This window comes from Lissotriton vulgaris, chromosome 1_1 (genome assembly GCF_964263255.1).
Source record: "Lissotriton vulgaris chromosome 1_1, aLisVul1.2, whole genome shotgun sequence".
Taxonomy (NCBI): domain Eukaryota; kingdom Metazoa; phylum Chordata; class Amphibia; order Caudata; family Salamandridae; genus Lissotriton; species Lissotriton vulgaris.
Genome location: NC_141685.1, coordinates 410,819,496 through 410,837,234, shown reverse-complemented (window position 1 = coordinate 410,837,234; position 17,739 = coordinate 410,819,496).

Sequence of the window (17,739 nt, the reverse complement as noted above, 5' to 3'; positions counted from 1 at the left end):
GTTTGGGTACTGGGCCCAGTGGAGCCTGGTGCGCTCCAAGATAAGTGGACCAGTCCCTTTGAGGTGGTGGAGCGCAAAAGTCCAGTTACCAACTTGGTGGACTTTCAGTCTCCCAGGAACCCCTTGCGGGTCCTGCATGTAAACCTGAAGCTCCATTTTGCGAGGTCTGAAGTGGGCATGCTTCTTGCCACAGATGCTGGCATGGAGGAGGAGAGTGAGCCTCTTCCTTACCTCCTGTGTGCAGGAGAGAAGTATGGGTCTGTGGAGGGTGTGGTCCTATCCACCACACTGACCCCTGAGCAGCAGAGAGATTGTCACCAGCTGTTGGGTCAATTTCCTGATTTGTTTTCCCTGGTACCAGGTGTCACTGAGTGGTGCGTCCATGATGTGAACACCGGAGACAGTCCTCCTGTCAAGCACAAGGCTTACCGAGTGACTGACCGTGTCAGGGCCTACATTAAGGAGGAGGTCTCCAAAATGTTTGCCCTAGGGGTGATTGAGTCCTCTAGCAGCCCATGGTCCAGCCCTGTGGTCTTGGTGCCAAAAGCTGCCGCGCCTGGTGCCACCCCTGAGTTCAGATTCTTTGTGGACTACCGAGGTCTCAATTTGGTCACGAAGACTGACGTGCACCCCATCCCCAGAGCTGATGTCTCCTCTGTTTTTGCTGGTATTAGATGCTCTGGGCGCTGTGCCACTGCCATTCAGTGCCACAGCGCAAATGCTCCCTGTGTAAATATGCTTGTGAATTGGTATAGCCCTGATTGGCTTATTTGATTTACCTGTTAGTCCCTAGGGCTGGTAACCCAAATGCTGCTGGTGGGCCTGCAGCGCTGGTTTGCACCACCCACAGAAGTAGCTTGTAAAGTGTACCTCAGGCCTGCCACTGCAGTGTCTGCGTGCACTCCAGAACTGCCATCTTGGCTGTGAAGTGCCCATACTTCCCAGCCCCTGACCCTTCCCTTAGCCTCATGTCAGTCACCCCTATGGTAGGTGCATTGTGTAGGACATGGCTTGATGTGTGTACCATGTCCTGGTAGTGCATCCCCCTCCATTTTGTTTTTCACTGCTGCAAGGCTACCTGTTCTCCATAGGCTAGAATGGGCAGACTGGCTATTACATCCTATAGTCCTATCTGACTCAGGGAACATGGTAGAAAATCGAATTTAGTATGCCTGAGCTCAGAATAATAAAATGCATCTTTTAGTGAAGTTGGTTTTAATATTCTGTGTTTGAAAATACCACTTTTAGGAAGTAGGTATTTTCTTGCCTAAGCCTCCAGTGTGCTCTGCTGTTAATTGTATTGGCTATCTGGGTTTAGAGGGGCAAGGCAGGCTGAGTCAGACCTGGGTTGAATAGAGAGATCTGCATCGAGTACTGGAGAAGGGTAGCTCCTTGTCCTGAATAGGGCTGTGCCTGGCAAGGTGAATGCTGGCTCCACCTCCTACTGTGCGCCTGATGGCAGACCCCCTCTTTCTGAAAGGAAGACTGCAGCCTGGTAAACAAAGTGCTTCAGGCCTGAGCAGAACTGGTTCTGGCTGGGTTCAGTGACTAGAGACTTCTGAGAACAAAGACTTTTGGGGTATAAATATCTGTGTCCAAACCCCTACAATTGGTATTGCTCCTGGATGTCAAGAGGAACCTCTGTCCGTGTTACTGAAGGAATCTGTAGTAGAGGACTGTCCCAGTGATTGTGTGCTGTTTCGTGGATTGGCCTGCAGTAATTCACCTTGGACTTGGAAGAAGAGGGAAAAGGACTTTTGAGAGACATTTATTTTTGCTAAAGCAATCACCCAAGGGCTAGAAGAGATCTAGCCTCCTGCTGGAGTCACAGGCACATCTGGCTCCCCCACCAGACTCCTGATTCCTCCCAGCGAGGATTTCTATCTGCAGGTGAGGCCCCTGTGAGTTCCAGGGCCTCTAGTTCTACTACAGAGAAAAAGAGCTGAAAATCGCTGCTAACGCCGTTTGCCAGCCGCTGCAGCTGAAGAGCGTAAGAAAAATCCACGCACTGCTGCCGCCGAGCGCTCGCAAACCAAAGATCATCGCATTGCACGCTTGCGGGCCGCAAAGTGCTCTCTAACATCAGAGATCATCGCATTGCACGTTTGCGGGCTTTTCGAAGGCTCGTTGACCCCGGATCATCGCAGCGCAGAGCCGTGCGTCCGCCATTTTCCTCGCATCGCACCCGGAACGTCGCTTCCTCGCGGAGCTCCATTTTCTTTCATCACAACAAGATCGCACACGCAACAGAATCAGCGCATCATCTTCCCTCGCGGCAAGGATTCAACGCATCGCTGGCCTAGCGTCGAGAAACCTGTTGCTTTGTCCCGCACGCACCAGCAGCCCGGCGCATCATCCTCCCTTGCGGCCAGGATTCAACGCATCGCTGGCATAGCGTGGGGAAAATCATCGCTACAGCTCCTTTGCGACCTTTTGTTTGTTTTGCTACGAAATTCAGGTACTTTGTTAGTAAAAGGGTCGCAGAGACCCCGGCTTTGAACTGAACCCCTATTTGAACACTTTGAACTCTTTTTTCATCCTTTCAAGAGTAACCCCCTTTTTCAGTATTGTGGCTTTTTACCGTTATTGGTCTTGTGTTAAGTCTATATATAAAGATACTTATTTTTTATAACTACTTGTGTGGTGTCCCTTTGTAGTCTCCTTCACTGTGTTACTGTGTATGATCATAAATGCTTTACACACTGCCTCTGAGATAAGCCTAACTGCTCGTGCTACGTTACCACAGGGTTGAGCAGGGGTTATCAAAGGGTGTAGCCCCCTTACTCTGACTTAGGAAGAAGGGTCCCTACTTGGACTGTAGCCAGCCACTGCCAACTAGAGACCCCCATTTCTAACACGTGTAAATTGATGCCTTGCATTACTCTGTGGCAGGTAGGCATTCCATGGGTGGAGAGTGGGTGTTCCCACGCATCCACCAAAGGATGCTGGCGCATTCCCAGATTTATCGTTAGTGGTAGACTTGGCAATGCGTCAAAATGCTATGCCTCCCCAGGTGAGGGGTAACAAAAAGAAATATCTGTTTCTCCTCGTTTGTTCCTCTTTCTATGTCCTACATTCTGCAGCACACATAGAAAGAGCAGAGTGCCTCTCAGGATACCTTCCTGCACAGAAACAATGCTGCTTACAGTGCAGGCACTTGCGTAACATGACGGTAGCCAAAAATTTGCGAGCGCTAGGTAAGGAAAGAAATGTGCCGTATAATGTAAAATATGGGACATTCCTGTCCTTTTCTTTTCAAACATCGCTGCAAGGTGGCTTTCTACCGTGTGCCGCATGAAAGATTGCTAAATCTGCCCCTTGATAACTCACATTAGTAGTTCCCAACCTGTGGTCCAGGGACCTCAGGGGGTCCGCGATGCCTACTTAGAATGTCCACGGCTGCTCAGAAAATTCAATAATATTAACAGACTGCTAAAGTGTACATAAATAGAGAAGTAAAATCTCAATTGAAAAATGTCAACTATTCTATATATGTGAAGGAATTGAAGGCTAAAAATAAAGTTGGCATTTCCAGGTGATTCAAGGGAGCAATGCAGTGTATTGAACCCAAAATGATATATGGATGATTTTTGTATATTGTTTTGCCTTTCAAGTCATCGAAATTGCTTATGCTGCAGTGTCGGCATTGAATGAATGAATGAATGAATACTCATTTATATAGCGCGTGGTTACCCGGAGGCATCCCAGCGCTTCAGTGTACCAATTCATCACCCAAGAGATTACAGAAACAGGAAGGTTTTTAGCATCTTTCTAAACCTAAGATGGTTCTCTTCCATCCGAATATGGTCCGGCAGGTTGTTCCAGAGTTTAGCTGATTGGACAGAAAAACGTCTGCCACCCATGCGAATTCTCCTTATTCGAGGGACTGCCAGGAAGTTCTTACTACTGGATCTAAGGGTCCTATTGGTTTGGTAAGGACAAAACAGAGATTGAGTTAGAGCGGGCCCTGTCTTAGTCAAGGCTTTATGTACAATAGTCATAGCCTTAAAATCGACCCTTTGTTGTATTGGCAGCCAATGGAGTTGCCTGAGTGCTGGTTTGGCAGAAGTTCTACGCGGTATCTTTAAAAGCATCCGAGCTGCGCAATTCTGAACCGTCTGTAAAACCCTGAGTGTCCCTAATGGTGCTCCTAAATATATTGCGTTAGCATAGTCCAGGCGAGTTAAAATCAGGGCCTGGACTAATATCTGCCTTGCTTCAAAAGGAAGCAATTCAATAATTTTTCTAAGGGACCTCATCAGGGCGTAGCAGTTCGCTGCAACCTTCTGAGCTTGCACCAAAAAATTAAGTGCTGGGTCTAGCCAAACCCCTAGACTTTTAATTTTCTTTTTAGGGGAAGGGGGGAGACCCAAGGTGGTAGGCCACCATCCGTCGACCGCGGAGGGAGCATCATGTCCCAACATCATGATCTCCGTCTTTGTTCCATTAAGTTTCAAGAAGGATGCATCCATCCACTCACGAACCTTACTAAGACAGGAAGAGAGTTTATCATAGGATGACATCTGGCCAGAGAGGGTGATGATAAGCTGCGTATCATCTGCATACGTCACTAGTTGCACTCCCCAAGGTAACACCACCTCAGCCAAAGGCCTCATATAGATATTAAATAAGGTCGGGCTGAGGGATGACCCCTGGGGAACGCCACAGTGAAGATGCACAGGTGGAGAAGAGATGTCATCCTCAAATACCGAGAAAGTCCGGTCCGAGAGGAAGGATAGCAGCCATTTCAGCGCGGTACCAGTGACACCCACATCACCCATCCTTTGGATCAGAATAGAGTGATTAACGGTGTCAAAGGCCGCGCTGAGATCTAATAACAGTATGGCTGCACAACTGCCTTCATCTACAATCCTTCTTGCTTCCTCAATAACTGCCACCAGAGCCGTTTCAGTGCCTTGTTTGCACCTGAATCCGGTCTGGGTAGGATGCAGTAAATCCTGGGTTTCTAGATGGTTGGAAATCAGGGAATTGACATATTTTTCTGTAAGTTTGCTAATTGTGGGCAGCAGAGAGATAGGGCGATAGTTAGCCCAGTCGTTAGGATTGAGGTTGGGCTTTTTAAGTAGTGCCTTTACTCTAGCATGTTTCCAATGAAGGGGGACTTCCCCCGCTGAGAGTGAAGTATTGATCACCTCCTTAATCACCGGGGCCACAACATCAGAGACCAAGTTGAGCATGGTGGGGGGTGCCACATCGACCGGTGAACCTGATTTAAGGTTACTCAGAAGTGATTGGACCTTGGGGCAATCAAGAGGGGGAAATGTCTCAAGGAGATTCAGCTCAAAACTCGGGGCGAGGTTGATATACATGGAGTCTCATGGAAGGTAGAATAGATGTCTGTTATTTTTGATACAAAGAAATTAGCCAGTTCCCTGCAACGAGTAGATGCAAGACTGGGGTCAGCAGTGGAAGTAGATGGGGTTGCTAAAGACTTGAATATTTTAAAGATTTCCCTGGAGGAGCTGGAGGCAGAAGTAATTTTTTCCTGGTAATATTTGGATTGAGTGGATTTAATCAGATTTTTATAATTACGAAGAGCAATCTTATAGATATCCTTACTAGTTTTTTGGAAGTCTTTTCTCCAGAGCCTCTCTTTCTGTTTACAGAGTTGTTTAAGGGTTCTAAGCTCTGGGGTGTACCAGGCTTTTTTGTTTGCTCCGATACGATGAGAAAGCTCAGTCTTAGGTAGGGTCTGGTCTAGGGATTCCTCTAGCCAACGATTATAACAGTCGTTAGCGTCGGAGGGGTCATTGTGAATTTCAGGTACAGTTTCTAAAAGATTGAGTGTCCATTTCTCAGTGACTAGTTTAGACCAGGGTCGCCTAGTTTTTTTTACAAAACAAGCCTGGCCTGTCTGTTCCTGGCGGGTAAGGGAGAAGGACAAGAGTGAATGGTCCGACCAGGGAATTGAGGTGGATTTTATAAACTCGAGCGCGCTTAAATTAGTGTAACAATGATCCAATAAATGTCCTGCCTTGTGTGTAGGGCCATGGATAATTTGTCTAAGTTGGACTGTGTTTAATGCTGCCAGCAGATTCTGACAGATGGGGGTATCTGATTTATCTAACTGGATGTTGAAGTCTCCCAAAACCGTAAAATTGGGGGAGTTGCAGGATAGGTTGATGACTGAGCTTAACAGATCTTCGCAGAACTGTCCTGTCGCCCCTGGAGGTCTGTACACCAATAGGCCTGAAAGCGTACATGTAGGGGAAAGGGTGACAGAGAACATCATACACTCTGCCCCAGGGATACAAACTTTCTCTGTTCTACAACTTATAGATTTTTTGTGCACAATGGCAATCCCTCCTCCTCTTCCATCAATCCGATCTTGCCTCACCATGACATAAGTAGAGGGGAGGGCCCGAACAACATCAGGGTCGGACCCATCGTTAGTCCACGTTTCTGTGAGGAAAAGAACCTCAATGTCTGTGTCCTCCAGTAACATGGAGATCTCTAGGGCATGTTTAGGTAGGGATCGGCAGTTCAGAAGAGCCAGTAAATAAGGAGGTTGCTCAGAGGACCTGATGTCTGGGGTAAAATGATAATAACACCCTGAACAGGAATCGTGATGCTTATCGGTATTTAACCGGATACAGGTCGGTCCGACCTTACCTCTTAAATGCAGGAGATGATTTCTGGCGTAAGCAATCATAGGTCTGTTTCCAGGTGGAGAAGCAGGGGGGCCGGCCCCTGGGCCCGGCGCGGCCCGGACGGGCCCAGACGGGCTTGCCTTTGGCGCGCCTTCGGCGCGCCACCGGCGCGCCCGCTGCGCCCGCCCGCTGCGCGGGCGAGATCCTCTGTTCATTTTGTAAGGAAAAAAAAGGCGGGGAGGGTGGCCTGACAGCTGGTGCGGGGATCGGATTTCCCTCCCCTAAGATGGCGTTCCTCCCTTCTTTCGCCGCTCTCAGAGCCTAAATCGTTCTGGGCGGGTACCAGGGTTCGAGGCCAGTGAGTGCCACGAGAATCCTTGATTTTATAAAAACACGTTACAACACAGTAAAATATTCCCCAAGGATTCAGGCAGTTAACAAGCGAAATTTTAAAATACTAACCCCCGGCTTTCCGCCTCAGGGGACAACAACTTAGCACACAGGTCTGAGTGGGCGCGCTGACGCTGCTTAAATAGCCGAGCAGGAAAGCGGCTGACAGCTGGTGCGGGGATCGGATTTCCCTCCCCTAAGATGGCGTTCCTCCCTTCTTTCGCCGCTCTCAGAGCCTAAATCGTTCTGGGCGGGTACCAGGGTTCGAGGCCAGTGAGTGCCACGAGAATCCTTGATTTTATAAAAACACGTTACAACACAGTAAAATATTCCCCAAGGATTCAGGCAGTTAACAAGCGAAATTTTAAAATACTAACCCCCGGCTTTCCGCCTCAGGGGACAACAACTTAGCACACAGCACACACAGCCCCACATAATGATTCAGTGGGGGGTACCGAGACTACAAGTGGGCGTTCACAGAAGTTAAAAGGTTTAATACCACTGTCTAGAATGCTCGGCCTGACCACTGTGTGTGCCTCGAGCCACACCTGTGACTACTGTGTTCCTGACTGCTCCTACTGGTCATGACACTGGGGAACATCCTTTACAACGCAACTTTTACCACGCAGAGCCTTTACGACGCAACTATTACAACGCATGTCATTACAACGCATTGTGCTGGGGGCGCTCTAGGATAGGGGATAGTTTAATTTACTATCCAACACCTTCCCTACTATCCACGGGGACTGGAGTTGGAATAGTAAATTAAACTATTCACTATCTAGCACCCCTCAACACTATGCGTTGTAAAAGCATGCGTTGTAAAACTTGCGATGTAAAGGTATGCGTGGTAAAAGCATGCGTTGTAATGTCATACATCCCATGAAACTACCCACTTGTGTTGTGTATGACTACCATGCTTCGGGCCCCAGGTGATCATGCAGGGATAGCAGAGAATCAGGGCAGAGCACATTAGGGGGCTCTGGGTGGCTCATGACACTTTGCTTTCATTGGGTAAAGGTCTTGAGGTGAAACTGAGGGGCCTAGAGATCGTATTATTTCTAATATTTGACGTGTCTTTTAGATGAAAGATGGCGAAAATGTTGCCCACTTTCATTAAAACAAAACTAGAATGGTGTTCATATTGGTGAACTCAGCGCATCCTAACATTCAGTGCCCGCGCGCATCACATCATTCGCCACATGCACCGCACCATTATTCCCCAAGGGGTTAACTACGTAGCGGTACCTAGCACCATGTCATGAAGGTGGGATTCAGTCAGTTCCGGTTTTTCAGCCAATAGAGCTGAGCAAGCCGGGGCTTATATGCCCAGACCTATAATGGGCCAAGAAGAAACTACAAGTCCCAGCATGCATAGAAAAGCTACCGAAAGACTAGAACTGGATAAAAGTTGCTTTCAGAACATGGACTTCGCAGGCAACAGCCTTTAACATACTTACATAACTGTCAGCTATCTACCTTCAGCAGAAACATTATGTCTATGTATGTCCTCACTGTGCATAAACAGAGTTCATTCACTAGGTGATGGATCGCTCTTTCAAAAGTTGCTAATATCTAGTTCTGAGAAGCCAAGGGATAAGAAACTAGATCTGAAATAATATTTTGAAAGTCTGGAAACTGTTTTGCTTCCTAAGGCCCCCATCCTCTCGTGTCATTGTTGCTTCCACCTGGCCCCCTTTAACATCTAATCGAAGAGAGTGGCAGGCTCGGTAAATGTGCTCCTTGGGGCCCCTTCCCGGCTACATGACAGTCGGGTATTCCCCACAGAAATAATATCATTACATTGAAATACCTTATCTAATTGTTATGCTCTTTCTTGCGTTATGGGAGGCTTAATAAATACTTCCCTGCGGCCAGATTCATTTGCCGTAACGTTCTCAATTCTCAGGCATACGTTATTCAATTATGTAATGTTGTCATGTGAGAATGGGGATTTGGTCTAAAACAATAATCAGCAGAGTTTTGCCTTTCACCTATTTGTATTGAAAACATGAAAGATATAAATCACCTTAAAGGGGTGAATCAAAAACAGATGCACGGTATTAGCCAGCATGCGTTCCAGGCCTCTGAACTGCAATATATGTTCTGTGAAGTCACATCCCCAATGATATAATATTCTTGAATCTTTTCCAGTAAACAATATTGGTCCACTTAGATCAAGCCGTGAATTATCAATTTGTTGACTCTGGCCGGATCAGTTCTTGATTTAGCAACTACAAAATCATCGAACTGTGCACTGAGGGTGGACTTAATCCGATTCCGCGTAGGGCGTGGTACTCACTGGGTTAACTACTGCGGATATTCCAGACTTCAATTCCTTCTTCCTAAAAGCAGGCTTAAAAACGTGGAAATGGTTAAGATGCTTCTACCAAGTCATGTTGGAAGAGCTACAAGGGCCATTAAGATTAGACCCGTTCTCCAGTTTCACTTGGGTAAACTTTATAACTTTCTGATCTAAAAGTCATTTTCCCCCCTAAAATGAGGTTGAAGGGGCACAGCTGTGCAAAGCAAGCAGTTTTGGGTTGCAAACTATGACTCACAAACTCACAGGGCTGGACTGGCTATCAGGCATTCGTTCCAAATAAACCATACAAAATGAAGCGCTGCAAGTAAGAATGTGGCCGGCAGGTTCCAGGAAAAAAGCAAATGTCCGCCACAGTGGTGAAACCGGCCCTTCTCCTGCCAGCTCACTGAAATACATGGTAGCCAGTCTGGCCCTGGCATGTGATAGCAAAATGGCTTTTTATTATTTAGTCTCAGCGGCTCCTCTGCTATGGCGTGAAACGGCATGAAAGGAAAAATAAAACGATAATAAACACTCGTTTTATTTTTTCTTTCCTGACAATTTTTGTGGGCGGGGCCTGAGGGGTGACAGCCACTGAGTGGAGTGGTAGGAGCACTCCCTTCACTGCGCATGACAGTTTGGCCGGCTGTCCCAGGCCAGCCAAACCGTCATGCGCAGTGAATGTTCTCAACATCCCAGCAAGGCAGCTGGGTTGGAGAGAACAGGCACAGACTCACAGTCTGTCCTGGAGCGCAAGTCGAGGGCACTCAGGCCAACCCTGAAGCTGCTCTCATTTTTTTTGTTGTAAACAAACTTTATTAGGTTTAGCAAACATGACATATATATTCTGCAGACATACTTTTATCTCCCTCCCCTGCTGAGGTGCGCAATCATATGAACATAGGATCTGTGGCCCATTAATATAGAATTTCACTTCTACTACCCTAGTGTATAAAGACCATGCAATAAAGGGAATAATCTCTAACAATCCAAATATCCATATAAGGTGCATCATTAACCCTAACAAACCTTAATCTAAATCTAGCTACCCCCCCCTCCCTCCAGACATGTCACATCCCATGCTACTCTATACTGATCAAGAACTATGAGCAGTACGCAGTTGGTGGTCTTCAATATTCAAACAGTACGGGCTTGTACGGACTACTACTATAGACTCGCTCAGCGTATATATGTTCGGTGCGATTGCATACCTACAGCTACTCTGTTTCCGGTGCTCCCGGATCAGTGTCCTCCTTTCTCTCAGTCTCACGGTTTTTCAATAACCCCTCCAAGTGTTCCCACGCCCTAGCAGCCTCAAGCGTTCTCTCACCTCCCATTCTTTTTGCCAGTTGTAGTCTAACTATTCCATCACACTCCGCCCATTTAATAAACTCTCTCTTCCAGTGTTCTAGGCTCGGGCCCCACTCGCTTTCCAATGCATCGTAATTTCCCTTTTAGGCAACACCAAACCCATATTTATGAACTTACTGGTGATCTTGGTCTTAGCCGTGTGGGCGAACCAGTGCAATATACGAGTCCCCAATGCCAGCTTCAGTTCTCTGTCCGTCACCGCCTTTAATAATTCAAGTAGTCCATTCCAATATCCAGCTAGCAGTGGACACCTCCAAATCATGTGGGGGAAGTCCGCTTCTTCTCCTCGACACCTCGAACAGTCGTCAGAATCAGTGTTGAAATATGTTTTGATTTTCACCGGCGTGAGGTAGGCACGGTGCAGAACATAGAAATGAAGCAACTGGAAGCGGGCATTTCTGGTGCCTTTCCAAGCTTGCTTCACCACTACAGCTCAAGCTCTGGCCGGTATCTCTCCTCGTACATCTGCTTCCCACTTTTGCTTAAGTGGGCACAAAGGGGGCAACTTCCGACGAGTCATAGGCTTATACAGACATGTGATCGCCTTGAATTTCCCCGCTGCTGTCACTATATATTGACACCCTAATGAACTCTTGGGTTCGGCCTGGCCCTCTTTCCACTGCACTCGAATAGCCGCAGGGCGCGCTGCATGGAGCAAGAAATCCCCCCTCTTAGGTCAAATCGCTCCTGTAGGACACAAAAGAGCAGCGCAATTCCATCCTCATAGAAATCCCCAATTGTAGATAACCCCCTCTTAGTCCAATCATTCAACTCCCGCCAAGAACCCCCATGAGGAAACACCTCACACATAGAGAGCGGTATATCAGGGGCCAACAGCACTTTCAGACCTGCCCTCTTGCGACTCCTCCTCCAGCATTGTCGTGCTGTTTTAAGGTCCTCAGGGAGGGCACCTATCCATGTGGGAAGGTCCAGTACTATCTGAGTGAGCTGCTGCAGTTCCAAGTCTCCCCCGCTCTCCCCCTCCGCCCCTCACAGTTTCATCGGCACTTGTTGCGTCAGCCAATGCAACTGTGCAGCTAAGTAACAAGTTCCGAAGTCGGGCACCGCCCATCCGCCCTCTGACCGTGGACGCATCAGCACTTTCAGGGAAACCCTCCTTCTCCCGGTGCCCCATAAAAACCCAGTGGTCAGGGACCTAAGTTGTTTTAATATCCACTCAGGTATCCAAACCGGCAGGGTTCCAAAATAATACAGCAGTCGGGAAAGTGCCACCATTTTAAGTAAAGACACCCGCCCAGCCACCGACAATGGCAGTGTGCTCCAAAAACTGCCCGCTAATCCTCTCACCACTCAAACGATGTTGCCCTCCAGTATATCTGACCTACAATGAAATACCTGGACTCCCAAATAGGGGAGGCACCTACATTCCCTTCTATTGCCATCCATGGGAAACAGACAGGATTTAGCCCAATTGACTCTAAGGCCAGACATTTCCCCTAGTTCATGCAGTACCACGTTTGCTCCTAATAATTCACTCTCTGCATCGTCTAGAAACATAAGCAGGTCATCCGCGTACAGGGCTATATTATGAATTTGTTCCTGTATCCTCAGTCCCTTAAAATGTCTCTCAGACCTAGCTTTCACTGGCAATGGCTCGATAGCCAATGTGAACAGCAGAGGGGAAAGGGGGCATCCCTGTCTTGTGCCCCTGGACACTCCGCAAGTTTCAGATATCACCCCACCTGTCCGGACCCGCGCTGTAGAGGACTTATATAGCAACGCCGTCCATGCTATGAAATTTCCCCCCAACCCAAATCGGGTCATGACGAGAAAAAGATAAGGCCATTCCAAAATGTCAAAAGCCTTCTCTATATCAACAGCAAATATCGCAGCGGTGGCCTTGGGGTAAGTGTCCTCTTCGTGTATTAACAGCAACCTCCAGACGTTTAGGGCTGTATTCCGAGTAGGAATAAAGCCAGCTTGGTCACTATGGATAATAGTTGACATGTAGGGCAACAGATGGGTGGCGAGGATACGGCTCAGTATCTTATAGTCCGTGTCACGCATGGATAACGGACGATACCCCGTTCTGTCCCATGGTGGCTTACCAGGTTTCAGAAGCGGGATAATAACTGCCTCTCTCGTGGACACAGGGAGATGGCCCAGGTGTCTCGCCCTATTATATAAAGTCACCAACCTCGGCGCCAATTGCTCAGAGTAGGTAGCATAAAACTCTATTGGCAGCTCGTCTGTTCCCGGCGTTTTGTTCCATGCCATGTATTTGATGGTCGCCCCACTTCTCTTAATTCAATATCCCTGCAGAGCGCCTCAGCTTGATCAGCCTCCAGTTGTGGGAGCTGGAGTTTGCTCGTAAATCCCTCTAAATCATCCCCAGCCTTGTCTAACTTGGTCTTATACAACTCCTTATAGGAGTCCTAAAATAATTTGTTTGTTCCTGAGTGAAGCAGGTGCCCCCCTGGGTGTCACGGATCTCTAAAATCGGTGACCCTCTGCATGATGGGTTGGCCAGCCAGGCCAGCAAGGCTCCCGACTTATCCCCCTCGACATTTGTGCGTGCAATATGCGCCTTATGATCAAAGCATCGTAGGTGCTCCACCTGTCCTGCCATTTCCTGTTGTCTATTAGGTCTTTCGGGACGTATTTTCTCAGCATCTCACAAGCGTTTTCAGCCTCATTCCCCTCCTCCAACAGCACTTTGTGCACTCCAACCGCTTCAGATATGCAGTGCCCCCTGAGCACCGCCTTAAAGGCGTCCCATACCACTAATGGGGTGGAGGCAGTCCCCTCATAATCCCCGAAATAGTGGGTAATGGACGTACCCACCACATCCCTAAACACTTGGTCCTCCAATACCACCGGGCGGAGCCGCCAGGTATGTATCCAGGCCCGGGTCCGCGACCAGCGCAACTGAAGAAATACGGGACTGGGGTCCGATACCGTTCTAGCATATTCACTACTTTGCACACCAGCATGTACGTCCGGAGTACATAATAATTCGGCCAGGCGCACATGAAGGTTGTTCAACGCCGAGAAATAGGAACACCAAACCAGTAAGATATGGCGCCAATTTCGTGGACAAGTGGCAAAAAAGTGGGCTGCTCCGTATTGGGAGCAGAGACACTACCTAGAGCAATGTCACACCCATCTAGCCTCCCAAGAACCAAGACAAACCAACCCTGCATAGAAAAGGCACCCCCGCTCTTATCCAAATCAACACTCCCCTGGCAAAGGCAGAATAGGTTGTATAGTATAACTGACCCCGCCAGCGCTGCTGCAACGCTGCCCCCTCCTGTGCCTGCAAATGAGTTTCCTGCAACAAAGCAATATGAACTCCTTTCCGCACTAGATATGTATGAAGCTTTTGTCACCGCCACATAGTATGCATGCCCGCACATTCCAGGATATACACTTCAGATCATTTGTAGAACCCATCGCAACTGCATCTGGAAAGCAACCCTGTGAGCTAGGCTAGTGACACGTCTGACCCTGTTAACCCCTAATACTGAAAAACAATCCCAACTCCCCCACCCCCGGACAGCTACTACAACACTAGTACCCATCCAAACCATAAAAAACAACACACTCAAATGTCCTCTGACGGATTCAGAGGCGCAGGGGATTGCAACTGGCACAAAGAAATCCCAATTAATACACATCAGCCTCAATCAATCTACGTCAGTCCGGGTCTATCACCCCCCATGATAGCAGTACCAGTCCGCGGTCTCCAGCTCCCCCAATCCAGCTGTCCTCGACTTTAGACTATGTCATCTGCCGACTGCGGTGTCACCACTGGCATCTGCTCTTCGCCCGTTAAAGAGGAGTTTGATTCCGGCCCAACGGATCCGTCTGTGATATTGCCCGTCTCTTCATCCGACATAGGTGCTAGGGCTTGCGACAGTTCCACCACTGCTGTTATAGTGCTGCCCCTCGCTCACTAGCCGTTTGTGTAAGCGTGGGCTTCTTCTAAGTCCTGTGTACGCCGACGTAGCTGTGCAGGCCTATTGGCTCCCTGGTCATGCACCTCTCCCAGGGCACTGCCTCTCGGCATTTCCTTCCTATAGTTCTCTAGCCAGTCCCAGCGTCCTGGGAAGAGTCAACATAGTTAGTATTCCCATCCAGAATAATACGCAGCTGGGCTGGAAACATCAGGGAGTACTGGAGGCCCTCATCCAGCAGAACCTTCTTGACCACTAAGTAAGAGGCGCGCCTCCTTTGCACCTCCCTCGTATAATCTGAAAACAACGTGACTTTGGCATTGTCCACTGTAAAGGGGCCATCTGCTCTTGCCTTTTGCAAAAGTAGGTCCCTATCCCTGAAATTAAGCAGGCAGGCCACCACCGGCCTCTGGGGCCTCCCAGGGGCCAATGGCCGGGCCGGGACTCTGTGGGCCCACTCAAGCGTATAAAAAGCTGTGAGTCTTTCCGGAGCGACCACACTTCTGAATCAAGCTTCCAAGAATGACACCATATCGCCCCCTTCTGATCCTTCCAGCAATTTTACGACCCTCACGTTGTTCCTCCGATTACACCCTTCTGCGTCTTCATCCCTGCGTTCCAGTGCAGATACCCTGTCCGTTAAGACTTTCTCTTGCTGCGCTACATCTTTGTGCGCCGGCGCCGTTTCCGTGATGTCACATTCGATTTTCTTAACCCTCTCAGAAAGTTTCTTGTGCTCGTTCCGCAAGAGGCCAAGCCCTACTGCAACCATGCTAATGTCCTGATGCAGGGTCGCCTTTGTGTCTGCTATGGCCGCCAGGATCTGCTGTAGTTGCCTCTGCACTGGGTTTGGATGGAATTAAAATGGATCTGTATTTTTTCACCTAGTTACGTAGCAGAATTGCAGGGACCAGTGGAGGAAGTGGAAGATCATTTTTCATATGTTTTGCTTTTCTTCCATTTGTTACACAACTGACTGTGGTGATGTTCTCCAATGATGATAGACTCCTATATGCGTTGCATGAATCTGAATTAAGCTTGATGGTTTTGGCCCACTGAACAATAAAATTCAGTCTGTATTTCCGAAGAGCAAACAAATCTACTAATAATTTAATTTCCACTAAACTTCAGCACAGGTCATTTTAGTCCTTACATAATTGTTGTTGATTCCCTAAAGACTTGAGTACATTCACTATTCGCCAATGGCAGCAGGTGCATAAGAGCGTCAGGTAACTTACCACTGCCTGCTGTACTCCTGGTGTCTCATGCTGCGTGCAACATCTACTGACTCACCAACATCACTAGATGCCTCCTCCTCTTATCCAAGCAGGGGGGCTACACATGCAATGGAAGTGTACAGGTCTGAACTACAATCCATCTACAGAATGCAGAGCCACTACTTGGCAATATGCAGGTGGATTCTGTGTTGCACAAGTGTCAGTGTCATACCCCTCTCACACGCACACTCCATTGTGGACATCATGTGTCTGCCTGAGTTGCATTGCATGTTTTGCTAAATGGTACTAACACCAGATGCTTATGAAACCGCCAACCAAATTAACTAGAAGCTGGACAGGGCAGTAGGAGCAGAGTCAAGGAGATGAGAGCCAACCGTAAGCCCTATCCTAACATCTGATAGAACTGAAGTGCCAGCCTTATCAGAAGCTGAAAGACCTTGAGGTGGTTTTTCTGCTTCTTGATCCTACCTCAGCTGCTAAGCTTTCCAGTCAGTTATAAGGTTGATTGGATCTCTCAAACAGCTACAGAGCAATGACGCTACTGAGATCAGCGAATAAGGGTGGAAGAGTGGTCTTGCAGAACAAACTAGACTATCATAAGGGAATGCCAACGTTTGTTGGATTATAAGAAAATGTATGAACTGTTAAAGGCAAACCCTACCCAGGCCTTAAGAAACAAGATCAAAGTACTGGTCGACTTTGCAGAGATGAGTGGTCACATTTCCAAACAGGAGGCGGATTACTTGGTAACAGAAGAAGAGAAAATCCCCTATTTCTACACGTTACCCAAGATACACAAGAACAGAACCCCTCCTCCGGGCTATCCTATCGTCTCGGGTATAGGATCCCTGTTGGAACCAGTATCATGGTTCTCTGACTTTTTTATGAAACCGCAAGTACCGAACACCACGACTTAACTTAAAGACACTAAGGGCCATATGTTGGTGGGGTAATACAGGCCGGTAATGGTGAAATTCGGTAAATTTCACTGTTACCGACCGGTATTTAGGAATTTCAGATGTAGGTGGCAGGATATAAGGTTTTAGAAATTTACCGATTCTGTAATTTAAGGAATGGGTAAATTACTGAATCCTTAAAATACTGAATCGGTAAATTACTGAATCCTTATATCCTATGTAAGGAGCATTTTTCATTTAAGGATTCGTTATTTACCACCAACTACAAGTTGGCGGTAAATATCGAAAACCTTTAAAAAAGCAATTTTGTGCTTTTTTAAATGTGCCATGTGGCAGACATACATGCTCCTATGGCATGTATGTGTGCCACATGTGCACACATGCATGATTCAGGGGTGTAACAAGGTGTCTATGTGACACCCTGCCACCCTTGAATATGTTCCCCTATTACCGATTCGGTATTTACCGAATCTGTATTAGTAAATGGCTTCCCAATCATTCCTATGGGCCTCCAGGCCTATAGGAATGAATGGGAATTACCGAATCGGTAAATACCGAATCGGTAATAACGAATATTACCGATTCGGTAAAATTTACTGATTTTTTACCTACATACTATTTACCGATTTTCAATTACCGAATCAATAAAATTCGGTATTTGAGAATCGGAAAATCGTGATTACCTACATATAGGGCCCGATGTAGGTAAACTCCAATTTACCACTTCTTAAATACCGAATCATACCGATTCGGTATTTGAGAAGTGGTAAATTGGAGGGGGGGGGATGTGGGTATTTCAGAATCGGTAAATACCGAATCTGTAAGATTCGGTATTTACCGATTCTGTAAATACCGAATCGGTATCCCCCATTGATTCCTATGGGCCTTGAAGCCCATAGGAATCAAAGGGCATTACCGAATCGGTATTTACCGATTCGGTAATTACCGATTTCTGCAAGGGTGCAGGGGGTGTCACTTTGACACCCCCTA